Here is a 15,000-nt window from a genome sequence, read left to right on the forward strand (position 1 = left end):
TAACTGACATAATTTTGTATTTTTCCTGATCAGAAAAATACATGAAAAAGAAAGGAGGTAGAAAAATTTTTGGATTTATGGTTAAAGAAGAAAAAGAAGAAAACAGGGGTTCTGTTGAATTTCAAGTATTCAGTTTCACCAATAAGATACGGAGACTTGCTTCACATTTGGAATTACACAAAAAAGATTTTTCATCGGAAAGAGGTCTACGAAGACTTTTGGGAAAACGTCGACGTTTGCTGGCTTATTTGGCAAAGAAAAATAGAGTACGTTATAAGAAATTAATCGGTCAGTTGAATATTCGGGAGCAGTAATTTAATCGTTCAAATTTTTTTCTTGTTTTATTATTTTTTTAGTAGTCTTATAGTAGTCTTAGATTTTTCATTTTGATGAGCCTCGCTTTGAGGAATTCATGGAATAATCCATTTTCATGGAATAATGAATTAAGGAAGAAAGGATATGAGTCTACCGCTTACAAGAAAAGATCTCATGATAGTCAATATGGGCCCTCAACACCCATCAATGCATGGTGTTCTTCGACTGATCGTTACTCTCGATGGTGAGGATGTTATTGATTGTGAACCCATATTAGGGTATTTACACAGAGGAATGGAAAAAATCGCGGAAAACCGAACTATTATACAATACTTACCTTATGTAACAAGGATATAGAGAGATTGTAGAAAGGGGATAGGATAGTTATTTTTGCAAGAGACTTGTTGTAAATTCCTTAACTTAAGAAAGAAAAAAGAATAAAAACACAGATACATAACATAAAAAAAAGAATAAATAAGACGAGATTCGACCTCCCCCTACATATTTAATTTCCTCTCCTATACAAAAACTAGCAAGACCCACTCCATTGGTAATTCCATCAATAACACCCTTATCAAAAAACTCCGTGAGTTCGGTTAACCCTCTTATACCGAGGGTAAAGACCCTAGTATAGAAAATATCTATATAACCACGATTATATGACCAACTGTATATATTTTTTTTTACTTGATCTAAAAATTCTTTTTTAGGATTTCCTTTGTAAAAAGAGTTTATTAAATCCAAATTCTGAAAAAAAGAATAAGCGGATCCATAGAAGATATATGCTATGAATAAACCAAAGATAGCTAGACTTACAGAAGAAATTGCATTAGTAATAAATTCATATGAATTTACAAAAGAATTAGAACTTTCCTGGGTAAAGTTTATTGAGGGAGTTAACCACTTTGATAATATGGTTAACTCTGCTATTCCATTACCAATTCCTCCATTATCAAAAGAGATTCCTATGAATCCAATGAACAAAGTGAAAAGTAGTAATATAAGAAGAGGAAATAACATAGTATTTCCCGTTTCATGCGGATAGGCAAAAGTTTTTTTAGCCCCAAAAGACGTAGTAAAGGATCCTATCCTATTTCTTGTATTACCTTGAATTTTTGGTATATTTTGTGAAAAAAAAGAAACTCCACTCTTCGTTGTTGATAAAACGAAATCCCTATTCACTCCTTTGGGTATCCTTTTTCCCCATAAGGATATTGAATACAAGGAACTCTCTTTAGTGCTACTGTAATTTTGAAAATGAACACGCAAATACCCATCAAATGTAAGTAAATATATCCGAAACATATAAAAGGCAGTTAATCCTGCAGTAAAGGAGGCTATTATTCCAAAAAAGGGCGAATACAACCAACTATTACTAAGGATTTCATCTTTGGACCAGAAGCAAGCAAGAGGTGGAATACCACAAAGAGAAAGTGTACCCCATAAAAAAGTAGTTCTTGTGATTGGAATGTATTTTCTTAAACCGCCCATAAGAACCATATTTTGACTTTTATCTGGTGAATATCCAACAAGAGGTTCCATTGAATGAATAACGGATCCGGATCCCAAGAACAATAAAGCTTTTGAATAAGCATGAGTGATCAAATGGAATAAAGCAGCTTGATAAGAACCTATACCTAGAGCTAACATCATATAACCCAATTGAGACATTGTAGAATAGGCTAAGCTTCTTTTAATATCTCTCTGAGCAAGAGCTAAAGTAGCTCCTAAGAATAGTGTTATTGTACCTACTAAAGAAATAAAACTCATTATCAAAGGTAAAGATATGAAAAGAGGAAGAAGTCGAGCTAGAAGAAAAATTCCCGCAGCAACCATAGTTGCTGCGTGTATAAGAGCCGAAATAGGAGTGGGCCCTTCCATAGCATCGGGTAACCATACGTGAAGAGGGAATTGTGCGGATTTCGCAACTGCACCAAGGAATAATAAAAAAGCACACAAAGTAGTAAGTAAAGAGTTAATTCCATTATTAGGAATCCAGTTATTAGCTATTTTGAACAAATCCCTAAACTCTAAACTACCTGTTATCCAAAAAAAACCTAAAATTCCTAATAATAGACCAAAATCCCCTACACGATTAGTTACAAAAGCTTTTTGACAAGCACTCGCTGCGATTGGTCGTGTAAACCAAAAGCCTATCAATAAATAAGAACACATTCCCACGAGTTCCCAAAAAAAATAAATTTGTATCAAATTGGAGCTAGTAACCAATCCCAACATGGAAGTATTGAAAAAACTTATATAAACAAAAAATCTCAAATATCCTTCATCGTGAGACATATAACCATCACTATAAATAAGAACCAGGATTCCTACAGTAGTAATTAGTATTAACATAATAGAAGTAAGTGGGTCAATCAAGTATCCAAATTCTAAAGAAAAATCATTATTGACGGTCCAAGACCATAGATATTGATAGATCGAACTTCCATTTATTTGTTGAATAGACAGTTGAACTGAGAATACCATAGCTATACTTAAGAGTAAAACACTAGGAAAAGCCCATATGCGACGAAGATTTTTTGTTGCTGTCGGAATAAGAATAAGGCCAAATCCCATTGACATAATAACTGGAAGTGGGAGAAGAGGGATTACCCATGCATATTGATATGTATGTTCCATAAGAAAAGAAATTGCAATTTTTACTTCAATTTTTACTTCAATTTTTCTATAAAATTGTTTCCGATTCACCAAACCAATTCTTATCTCTTTCTGAAAGAATAAATAAAAAGAATAAGAAAAAATACTGAAATTCTTAATTTTTCCAAAATTTATCTCATTGAAATAATTAAAAATTAAGAATGGGTTTAGTTGGTTAAATTAAAAAAGTTAATAAAATAACTAGGTAACGAAGTTATTTTATTAACTAAATAAAGATATTTATAAAAATAAAAAAAAAAAAGTGGAATCATTTTACTTTCTATTCATAATTCATTTTTATATTTCTTTAAAACAAAGATGAAACAGCTCTCTTGTTCCATAATTAACTGATTGAGTGAATTCCAATGAAAACCTATGTTTATAAGAAATTATCGAATAGTCCTTACTTCATATAGAACTAAAATTCTAATGACTATAAATTACCTAAGTTTTAGAATGTCTTGTTTAAGAGACTCAGTATTTTTTGTTTTGATTGGAATTCCTTTCCTTTATGGAATACCATTCTGAACTTAATTAACTATTTTCATTTTCCCTTCTTTTTATCCCCCCGTCTTATCTTATATGGGGGATAGGCTTCCATACCATATATCTATATATGGAGTATACTTGATATATAAATAGATATAAATAGATTTAAATGAGAAACCCTTCTATATATTCTATATTATTAAAAAAAAAGTATAAAATATATAAAGAAAAAATGTTAAAAAATTCTTGTTGTCTTATCCGCATTAGACAAAATGAAGTAAAAAATAATTCAAAATTTAAGTATCTTTCAGTATCTAAGTATAAATACTAATAAAAAGAAGAAAGAAGGATTGATTTGCAGCAATAGATGTCTTTCACATACAACTAGAAAAAAGTAATTTCCTTTTTGAATGGCAGTTCCAAAAAAACGTACTTCAATGTCAAAAAAGCGTATTCGTAAAAATATTTGGAAGAAAAAGACTTATTTTTCCATAGTACAATCTTATTCTTTAGTAAAATCAAGATCATTTTCGAGCGGTAATGAGCATCCAAAACCAAAGGGTTTTCTCTGGGCAACAAACAAATAATAAGATTTTGGAATAATATGAATTGACTTATCAAAAAAGAATTCCAATTATTTAATAATTTGGATTCTTCTTTGAATGTACTTTTATGTGTCGAATTACTCGGTACAATATTCTTAGAACAAAAAACCCCTCTTATCTTATATATACAAGAAAAAAAAAGTTTTGTTTGGTATACTGTGTGCTAAGTATTCTTTTCCTATCAATGAACTTTTCATAATTTTCCTAATAGAATCCTCATATTCTATTAGGAAAATTATGAAAAGTGGAGTATTCTTACAATAGGACTTACAACTTCCACCTATCTTCTCCAAAATCATAAGGTTAGTAAATCTTATTAATAAGAGCATAAAGACTTTCATTCTAGAAATTTTTAAAAAATCCAAAAAGCCTTTTCTATTTATCCATTTTATTTTAATTTCATCATTAAATAGAAACCCTTTTGGATTTTTTTCATTGTATTGAAAGAATTTTCAAAATGTAAAGGGGAAATTAATTAGAAAAAATTAGTTCTATAATTGCAAGTTAGAAAAAAGAAGTTCCAACTCTTTCAAGCAGTGTTTGTGTTTCTATTGGGCAAAGCAAGAGTTTATTGTAAAAAAAAAAAATGGAAACGATACTACCAAACGAAGTCTATTTTAATGAAAACTCTAATGTTCCTAAATTTTATGGACTTTCCCAATATCGACGATTCCCAAGATAATAGCTATTATTCTTTTAAGTTACCTATTATTTGAAGTTAGCCGCCATGGTGAAATTGGTAGACACGCTGCTCTTAGGAAGCAGTGCTCAAGCATCTCGGTTCGAATCCGAGTGGCGGCATTCTTGAAAAAGAATACAATAGATTAGAAATCAATTCGAAATTTACAATTTTGTAATGGGACCTTCCCCTTATGCTATTTGCAACTTTAGAACATATACTAACTCATATCTCTTTCTCAACGATTTCAATTGTGATTACGATTCATTTTATAACCTTATTAGTTCGTGAACTTGGAGGATTACGCGATTCGTCAGAAAAAGGAATGATAGTTACTTTTTTCTCTATAACAGGATTCTTAGTTTCTCGTTGGGCTTCCTCGGGACATTTTCCATTAAGTAATTTATATGAGTCATTGATCTTCCTTTCATGGGCCCTGTATATTCTTCATACCATTCCTAAAATACAGAACTCTAAAAATGATTTAAGCACAATAACTACGCCAAGTACTATTTTAACGCAAGGCTTTGCCACATCGGGTCTTTTAACTGAAATGCATCAATCCACGATACTAGTACCTGCTCTACAATCTCAGTGGTTAATGATGCATGTCAGTATGATGTTATTAAGCTATGCAACTCTTTTGTGCGGATCCTTATTATCTGCCGCTATTCTAATCATTAGATTTCGAAATAATTTCCATTTCTTTTCTAAAAAGAAAAAAAATGTTTTAAATAAAACATTTTTCTTTAGTGATATTAAATATTTTTATGCAAAAAGAAGTGCTTTAAAAAGAACCTCTGTCCCTTCATTTCCAAATTATTACAAATATCAATTAACGGAGCGTTTGGATTCTTGGAGTTATCGTGTCATTAGCCTAGGATTTACCCTTTTAACCGTAGGTATTCTTTGTGGAGCAGTATGGGCTAATGAGGCCTGGGGATCCTATTGGAATTGGGATCCTAAGGAAACTTGGGCATTTATTACTTGGACCATATTCGCAATTTATTTACATAGTAGAACAAATCCAAATTGGAAGGGTACGAATTCTGCACTTATAGCTTTGATAGGATTTCTTATAATTTGGATTTGTTATTTTGGTATAAATCTATTAGGAATAGGCTTACATAGTTATGGTTCGTTTACATTAACACCTAAATGATTACATAAAATAAAACCTTCATGAAATGAAGGTTTTTACTTTTATGTTTTATTTGAGAACCCCTTGAACGCCTTATCAAAGGGTTCTCAAAAATTCGAGATAGATCTAATTATACTTTTTTACTTATTTCTGCATTATATACTTTTTTACTTATTTCTGCATTAATAGAGCAGACGAGTAAAAAAAAGCAAACCTATTTAGGATAATAATTGGATAAGAGAGCCTCTACCCTGTCAACGGATAGGGAGAGAACAAAATCTGGATAAATACCAATTCCTATTACTGGTAAAAAGATACAGATTAAAATAAAGAGTTCTCGTGGTCCAGAATCCACAAAATTTGCGTTTGGAACATTAAATAGCTTGTATCCATAGAACATCTGGCGTAACATAGATAATAAATAAATAGGAGTTAATATCATTCCAATTGCCATTACAAAAGTAATTAGTGTTTTTGGCATTAACAGAAATTTTGGACTAGTAATTAGTCCAAAAAATACTACTAATTCTGCGACAAAACCACTCATTCCTGGTAAGGCAAGAGAAGCCATTGAAAAGCTACTAAACATGGTAAAAATTTTAGGCATTGGGATAGATATTCCCCCCAGTTCTTCGAGATAAACAAGACGCATTCTATCAGAAGCGGTTCCTGCCAAGAAAAAAAGTGTAGCACCAATAAATCCATGGGATAATATTTGTAAAATAGCTCCATTGAGTCCAATGTTGGTTATGGAACCAATTCCTATAATTATGAAACCCATGTGAGATACAGAGGAATAAGCTATTCTTTTTTTGAAATTTCGTTGACCAAGAGAAGTTGAAGCTGCATAGATTATTTGGATCGCTCCTATTATTACTAACCAGGGCGAAAATAGATAATGAGCATGAGGTAACAATTCCATGTTGATCCGAATCAATCCATATGCTCCCATCTTTAATAATATTCCCGCTAAAAGCATACATGTACTATAATGTGCTTCCCCATGGGTATCTGGTAACCACGTATGTAGGGGTATAATCGGCAATTTGACAGCATAAGCAATAAGGAAGCCAAAATATAAAAGTATTTCCAAGGTTGCAGGGTATGATTGATTAATTAATCTTTCCAAATCTAATCCTGGTTCGTTGGAACCATATAAGCCCATACCCAGAACTCCGATTAAGAAAAAAATGGAACCGCCTGCAGTATACAAAATAAACTTTGTAGCTGAATATAGACGCCTCTTCCCCCCCCACATGGATAAAAGTAAGTAAACAGGAATTAATTCTAACTCCCACATGATAAAAAAAAGTAAAAGGTCTCGCGAAGAAAATAATCCTATTTGACCACTATACATTGCGAGCATCAGGAAATAGAATAATCGCGAATTCCGTGTAATTGGCCAAGCTGCTAAAGTAGCTAAAGTAGTGATAAATCCTGTCAATAAAATAGATCCTAATGAAAGTCCATCGATTCCCAATCTCCAGTGGAAATCGAAGACATCTATCCATTTATAATCCTCCTTTAATTGGATTAAGGGATCCTCCAGTTGGAAATGATAACAGAACGCATAAGTCATTAGAAGGAATTCTAATAAACAAATAGATATAGTATACCACCTAACGACTTTGTTTCCCTTATGAGGTAAAAAGAAAATTAATGAACCTGCAAATATCGGCAAAACAACAAGTATTGTTAACCAAGGAAAATAACTCATGATAAAGTGATAAAGACAAGATACGTTTTGACCAGAAAAGCCCGTGCTCGATTATTTCGAGCACAGGCTTCTTCGGTAAAGAGGAATCAGACGATTCGAGTGAAGTTTTTTGTAACGTATCAATAAGATAGAGCCATGCTACGTGTTGTTTCAGGCCCTAAATAAACGCGGACACTTAAAAAATCTGTCGGGCAGGCAGATTCACATCTCTTACAACCCACACAATCTTCGGTTCTCGGCGCGGAAGCAATTTGCTTGGCTTTACATCCATCCCAGGGTATCATTTCTAATACATCTGTTGGACAAGCTCGTACACATTGAGTGCATCCTATACATGTATCGTAAATTTTTACGGAATGTGACATTGGATCTATAAATTTTTCTTTTCAACATAAAATTTTTCGATCTGGTAAAAATGAAATTAGTACTATAATGAGTCATATGTATTGTAGACACCAGACGAAGCAATGGTTTATCCAAACTTCAAAAAAAAAAATCTATTTTTTAATCTGTTTGTGAGAAAGCGTGAAGAGAGCCAAGAGACTTTAATTTTGGATTTCAACAATAAATAAGAAATAAGAAAGAATTTTACGAATTGTACAGACGAATTCGAATTAGCCAATAAATTGGCTATCGTCTTTTCAATATAAATTATTGCAATATTCAAATTGCAATATCAATGAATTACAAATACAAAAATTCATTTAAGTGAAAAAGAATACTATGCAATAATCTACTAAAAAAAATGGATATTCTCAAATAATACTAAGAAAATAGTATTGATTTCTATTTATTTTAATATGTGCGCCTTTGTTTAGAGGATTCTATGTCTAATTATTCAAAAGTCTAATTATTCAATAAATTAGATTGATTGATACGAGTGGATTTCCTATTACGATGGATGGAAGAAAGAATGGATAGTCCAATAGCGGCTTCAGCAGCTGCAAGGGCTATAACAAAAATTGCGAAAATATCTCCTTTTAATTGGCGACTATCAAATAGATCAGAAAATGTTACGAGATTTAGATTAATTGAATTCAGTATAAGTTCAAGACATATTAGAGCTCTAACCATGTTTCGGCTTGTGATCAATCCATAGATACCAATCGAAAATAAATAGACACTCAAAAAAAGTACATGCTCAAACATCATTAACTAACTCCTTATCAATCTCGATTCATTTCAATATGAGGGCAAGAATTGAACCGATTCAATTAATTACAATAGAACAATTACACAACAAAAGAAAAAAAAAAAAAAAAAAAAGGAGGTATTTGTTGGCAGTAGATGGATTTTACTAAATCAAAATTGTGATTCTTTAGTTATTTATTTTAGATTTGCAATTCTTATAATTTGTACTTTTTCTAAGTTTTCTTATTGCCGAGCCATAGTAATTGCACCTATTAAAGAAACTAGAAGAATTATGGAAATGAGTTCAAACGGAAGATAAAAATCGGTTGCTAAATGAATTCCAATTTGTTGAACATTATTTATGAGACCCTGTTCTACTATTTGGTTTGATCTTGTAGTCCAAAGAATTCCATACCACGACGTATCTGGGATAGTAGTCATTAGTGAAAAAACAATAGTTATACAAACGAGTGAAGTGAACCCATCTCCAATAGTCCAATAATTCTTATCTTTAGACCATTCTGAGCCATTTACGAACATTACAGCGAATATGATCAAGACATTTATGGCTCCCACATAAATAAGAAGTTGTGCGACAGCTACAAAGTAGGAATTTAATAAAAAATAGAATAAGGATATACAAACAAGAACTAATCCCAGCGAAAAGGCAGAATAAATGGGGTTGGTAAGTAATACTACTCCTAGACCCCCTAGTAGAAGAACAAATCCCCCAAATAGCATAAGAATCTCATGTATTGGTCCAGGTAAATCCATTATGGATAAAAAGAAATTAATAGTATAAAATTTTTCATGAACTGACTAAAACTAAAGGATTCAAGGAAGGAAAAAAGGATTAGGGTATTTTTTTGTGTATAAACTTATAGTTATAAATTATATTATATCACGAAAATCTAGTCTGATTTAAAATAAGAAATAATTTCCAATAAGCAGTAGTTTTTCGTTTTTCTTTATAGTTTAATTTTAAAGTTTAATAAAGAATTATTAGATTTTTATAACAGAAAGACAAAATCAAAGTTTAGTAATCAGTAATCGTTCTTGAATTCGAAGATTTTTCTTTGTTTATTTTACTTTCAGACGAATTCCTAATTGTTTGAATTGTGTAATCTCCCATTATGGAGATTGGTAACCGACTTAAAGCAATTTGATTGTAATTCAATTCATGACGATCATAGGTAGAAAGTTCATATTCTTCAGTCATTGATAAACAGCTTGTTGGACAGTACTCAACACAATTGCCACAAAATATACAAACTCCGAAATCAATACTATAATTAAGCAATTGTTTTCTTTTAATATCCTTTTCAAATCTCCAATCCACAACGGGTAAATCTATCGGACATACGCGAACACATACTTCACAAGCAATACATTTATCAAATTCAAAGTGGATTCGCCCTCGGAAACGCTCTGGTGTAATTGATTTTTCATAAGGGTAGTGAATCGTTATAGGTAAACGATTTGTGTGGGATAAGGTAGTTATGAAACTTTGACCTATGTACCTTGTAGCACGTATTGTTTGTTGACCATAACTCATGAACCCAGTTACCATAGGGAACATATTCATTCTAAATATCTATGAAAAAGATATGTTTCTTTCTCTTGTTTGAGAGAGCTTTTGTGTTGAAAATATTCTTACTATTATTGTATTATCTTATTTATAGTGAAACAAGTTGAGAAGAGGTTGTTAATAAGAGATTGCCCAGGGAAATAGGTAAAAGAAATTTCCATCCAAGATTTAATAACTGATCCATTCTCATCCTCGGTAAAGTCCATCTTATTGTGATAGAAATGAAGAGAAATAAATAAGCTTTAGTTAATGTAATAAATATACCCATTGTCATTTCCAAAATTCCAACTGCTTTATTCATTTGGAAAAAATCAAAAAAGGATATATAGGGAATAGATAAATTCCACCCGCCCAAGTAGAGAACTGTTACAAATAAAGAAGAAACTAATAAATTTAGGTAAGAAACAAGATAAAATAAACCATATTTGATACCGAATATTCAGTTTGGTAACCTGCTACTAATTCTTCCTCCGCTTCTGGTAAATCAAAGGGTAATCTTTCACATTCTGCCAAAGAAGAAATTAAAAAAACCAGAAAACCTATAGGCTGACGCCAAATATTCCATCCAAAAAAACCGTATTTTGACTGTGCTTCAACTATATCAACTGTACTTGAACTGTTAGATAATCATAGTCGGTGATAACATCACAGTTCCCACCGCTATTTCAAAACCGTACATGAAACCTTAGCTTCATACGGCTTCTCTATGATCAGAAAAAGGAAAGGACTGTTTTGTTCCTAGCCCCGGGGGCGTAGATAGAATTAGATAAAATAAAATAGATTTGAAAGTCCTAAATTAGACCAAAGGAATTCCGTCTGCTAGAATAAGAAAAAGCGCTTCCGAATTGATCTCATCCTTTATAATATAATGAAAATTTTTCTTTGTTCAGTAATAACTTAATCTTGGAATAAAACACTTGTTACTTGTTATAGGAATTCAATTAATAAATGGAAAGAGTTGGGTATTAGTTCATGAGCAATTCTGCATGAATATGGATAGAGGAAGGAAATAATGAAAATTTTTTCTAGTGCACTCCATATCTTTTTTACTATTCTTCTTTCCCCAGGGAGGGGGTATTTAAAAAGAAAAAATGGATAAAGGGTTAATTCGTTCTTGATAGCCATTTCCTTAACAAGTGAATGGGAACATACTCTGGATCGGAATCCGAAGAAAGTACTACTTGATAATTTCTACAAATTGCAAGTCCTTATTATGATTCCTTTTATGGGCAAAAATCTCTAATGTTTTAGATTTTCCATTACTAATCCTTTATGTACTTTAGTGTTCCTAACCCTTCACTAACTTTTGGTGGATTCTTCTTATGGATTATTAAGTTATAGTAATAACTAGGAGTATTCTAGTAATGGAATTCCATATCGTGAATCCTTTATTCTTGGCCGCTTCAAGATATGATGACTAATTAAAAAATATCAACCTTGGGATAAAGAGTTTACACTGCTTATGTTTACTTCCACTTTTTTCTTGTACGTAGGAAATGAGATTTTTTCTTTTTACTACAAATTTATAAGCTGTTTTGTTTCACTCATATAGCTATCTAGTTTAACTTACCAACCCAAATACTAAATAAGAAAAGGAATATAAATAGTTAATGGATTTTATAGGAAAAAGATCTATTTTAACGAATCACACGTAGAGATATTGCTAGCACACAAAAAGTTAATGGTATTTCATAACTAATGGATTGAGCAGCAGCTCGTAGACCGCCTGAAAAAGAATATTTATTATTTGAGCTATATCCTGCCATAAGAAGACCAATAGGAGCTATACTTGAAATGGCAATCCATAAAAAAACACCAATACTAAGATCGGCTAAAACAAAATGATATCCCAAAGGGATAACTAAAAAACTTAATAAAACTGATATGACTGCTATAGAGGGTCCAATGCTAAATAAAGAAATATCTCCTCGGGATGGCAGAATATCTTCTTTAAAAAGTAGCTTAGTCCCATCTGCTATAGCTTGAAGCAGGCCCAGGGGGCCAGCATATTCAGGACCAATACGTTGTTGTATCGACGCAGATATTTCTCTTTCTAACCACACAATTACGAGTACCTCTATTGTTATTCCCAAAAGGAGGGTCAAAATGGGTAGAATCGATATCAGTCCATAGACTTCTTTTAATAATTCCAATTTCGAAAAAGAATTGATAGTTTCTACCTCTACCCTATCTATTATCATTTCAACGATCAACTTCCCCCATAATGATATCTATACTACCTAATATCGTCATGATATCAGCCAATTTCATTTTTTTAACTAGCTGAGGAAGAATTTGCAAATTAATAAACCCGGGTGGACGGATTTTCCATCTCCAGGGGAAAAGGCTATCATCTCCTACTAGATAAATCCCTAATTCACCTTTTGGGGCTTCTACTCTTACATAAAGCTCTTGTCTTGACAATTCAAAATTGGGCGAAGGTTTTTTACCAAGAAATTTATACTCAAAATCATTCCATTCAGAATTATTTTCTTTCTTAAAGCGTCGGACTTCTAAATTTTCATAAGGTCCTCCAGGAATTTTTTCTACAGCTTGTTGAATTATTTTGATGGATTCCCTCATTTCACCAATTCGTACTAAATAGCGAGCTAACGAATCCCCTTCTTTTTGCCATTGGACTTTCCAATCAAATTGGTTGTAAGACTCATAAGGATCTACTTTACGAAGATCCCATTGTATTCCAGAAGCTCGTAACATCGGTCCCGATAAGCCCCAATTTACTGCTTCTTCTCCGCTAATAAAACCTACTCCTTCAACTCGCTCTAAAAAAATTGGATTCTGTGTAATAAGTTGTTGATATTCAACAACTCCGCGTAAAAAATAATCACAGAAATCTAAACATTTATCGATCCATCCATAAGGTAGATCGGCGGCTACTCCTCCGATGCGAAAGTAATTGTGCATCATTCGCATACCTGTAGCAGCTTCAAATAGATCATATATTAATTCTCTCTCTCTAAAAATATAGAAAAAAGGAGTCTGTGCGCCGAGATCCGCCATAAAAGGTCCAAGCCATAGCAAGTGAGAAGCTATCCGGCTTAATTCTAACATAATTACCCTAATATAGCTGGCTCTTTGTGGTATTTGAATATTCTCCAAGAATTCTGGTGCATTTACTGTTATTGCTTCTGTAAACATAGTAGCTAAATAATCCCACCTTGTTACATAAGGTAAGTATTGTATAATAGTTCGGTTTTCCGCGATTTTTTCCATTCCTCTGTGTAAATACCCTAATATGGGTTCACAATCAATAACATCCTCACCATCGAGAGTAACGATCAGTCGAAGAACACCATGCATTGATGGGTGTTGAGGGCCCATATTGACTATCATGAGATCTTTTCTTGTAAGCGGTAGACTCATATCCTTTCTTCCTTAATTCATTATTCCATGAAAATGGATTATTCCATGAATTCCTCAAAGCGAGGCTCATCAAAATGAAAAATCTAAGACTACTATAAGACTACTAAAAAAATAATAAAACAAGAAAAAAATTTGAACGATTAAATTACTGCTCCCGAATATTCAACTGACCGATTAATTTCTTATAACGTACTCTATTTTTCTTTGCCAAATAAGCCAGCAAACGTCGACGTTTTCCCAAAAGTCTTCGTAGACCTCTTTCCGATGAAAAATCTTTTTTGTGTAATTCCAAATGTGAAGCAAGTCTCCGTATCTTATTGGTGAAACTGAATACTTGAAATTCAACAGAACCCCTGTTTTCTTCTTTTTCTTCTTTAACCATAAATCCAAAAATTTTTCTACCTCCTTTCTTTTTCATGTATTTTTCTGATCAGGAAAAATACAAAATTATGTCAGTTATTTTGAAGTTATTCTAATCTCGTACACACACAAATTTGCAATTATTCATCTACTACTGGAATTTGGATTTATTTTATCGATGCAAATTGGATTTGGATAGAAGGGTACATTCTTTCTAATATTTTAGATAGAAGAAATGTTTCTTCTATCTAAAATATTAGAAAGAATTTTGCTGATTTATTTATTGCTATATGCAATTTATGGAATTGATACACCATTTAATTGATATCATTTAGCAAAATGAAACACAGCATATGCATCCATCTTTTGGCTCGAGAATTTCACGGGATAGAGATATGGTATAAGAAATAGACTATTAAGTAACTCTAAATGAATTGTGGATACATCTGTATCCTTAACATACTGAAACGATTGTCATTATTCGTATCAAACCAATAGCGATTCATACAAGCTAAATCTTCTAATCAATGGTGGGCCAATAATGAATTTTTTTGCATATGTATTAAGACGCTTGGCCTGATTTCGAAATTGTCCAGAGTTTTATATGTTGTTTTCATTGCAAAATGATGGGTCTCCTTCCATAACTTTCCAATTACGAGTACGAGAATTGAAAGACATGAAAATTCTCAATTCTCTACGGCGTCTAGTAGATAGAAACAAGAAAATCAGAAGAATCTTTCTCTCTATTCACTATCATTCCGCGTCTTCGACTTCTATTAGTTTCTTTTCTTCTTTAATGCAATAGCTATAGTTTGATATAAGAATCCATTTCTCAAAGTAATGGAAACCATTCTCTTATAGGAAATGGTTCGAAAATCGCTATTCCACCTTTTAGGTATCGTGAAAAGTGATACCTGTGAAGATCGTGCATTT

The 15,000-nt window shown here is 32.2% G+C and overlaps 1 non-coding gene across 1 annotated transcript; it reads left to right on the forward strand.

Annotated features, from left to right (window-relative positions):
• Window positions 1-4,788: 4,788 nt before the first annotated feature.
• TRNAL-UAG (transfer RNA leucine (anticodon UAG)) lies at window positions 4,789-4,868 on the forward strand. Its single transcript has one exon. It is a non-coding gene; the product is annotated as a tRNA-Leu (tRNA).
• Window positions 4,869-15,000: the final 10,132 nt, after the last annotated feature.

Source organism: Triticum urartu, unplaced genomic scaffold, assembly GCF_056163025.1.
Source record: "Triticum urartu cultivar PI428250 unplaced genomic scaffold, HENAU_Tu73 scaffold2, whole genome shotgun sequence".
Taxonomy (NCBI): domain Eukaryota; kingdom Viridiplantae; phylum Streptophyta; class Magnoliopsida; order Poales; family Poaceae; genus Triticum; species Triticum urartu.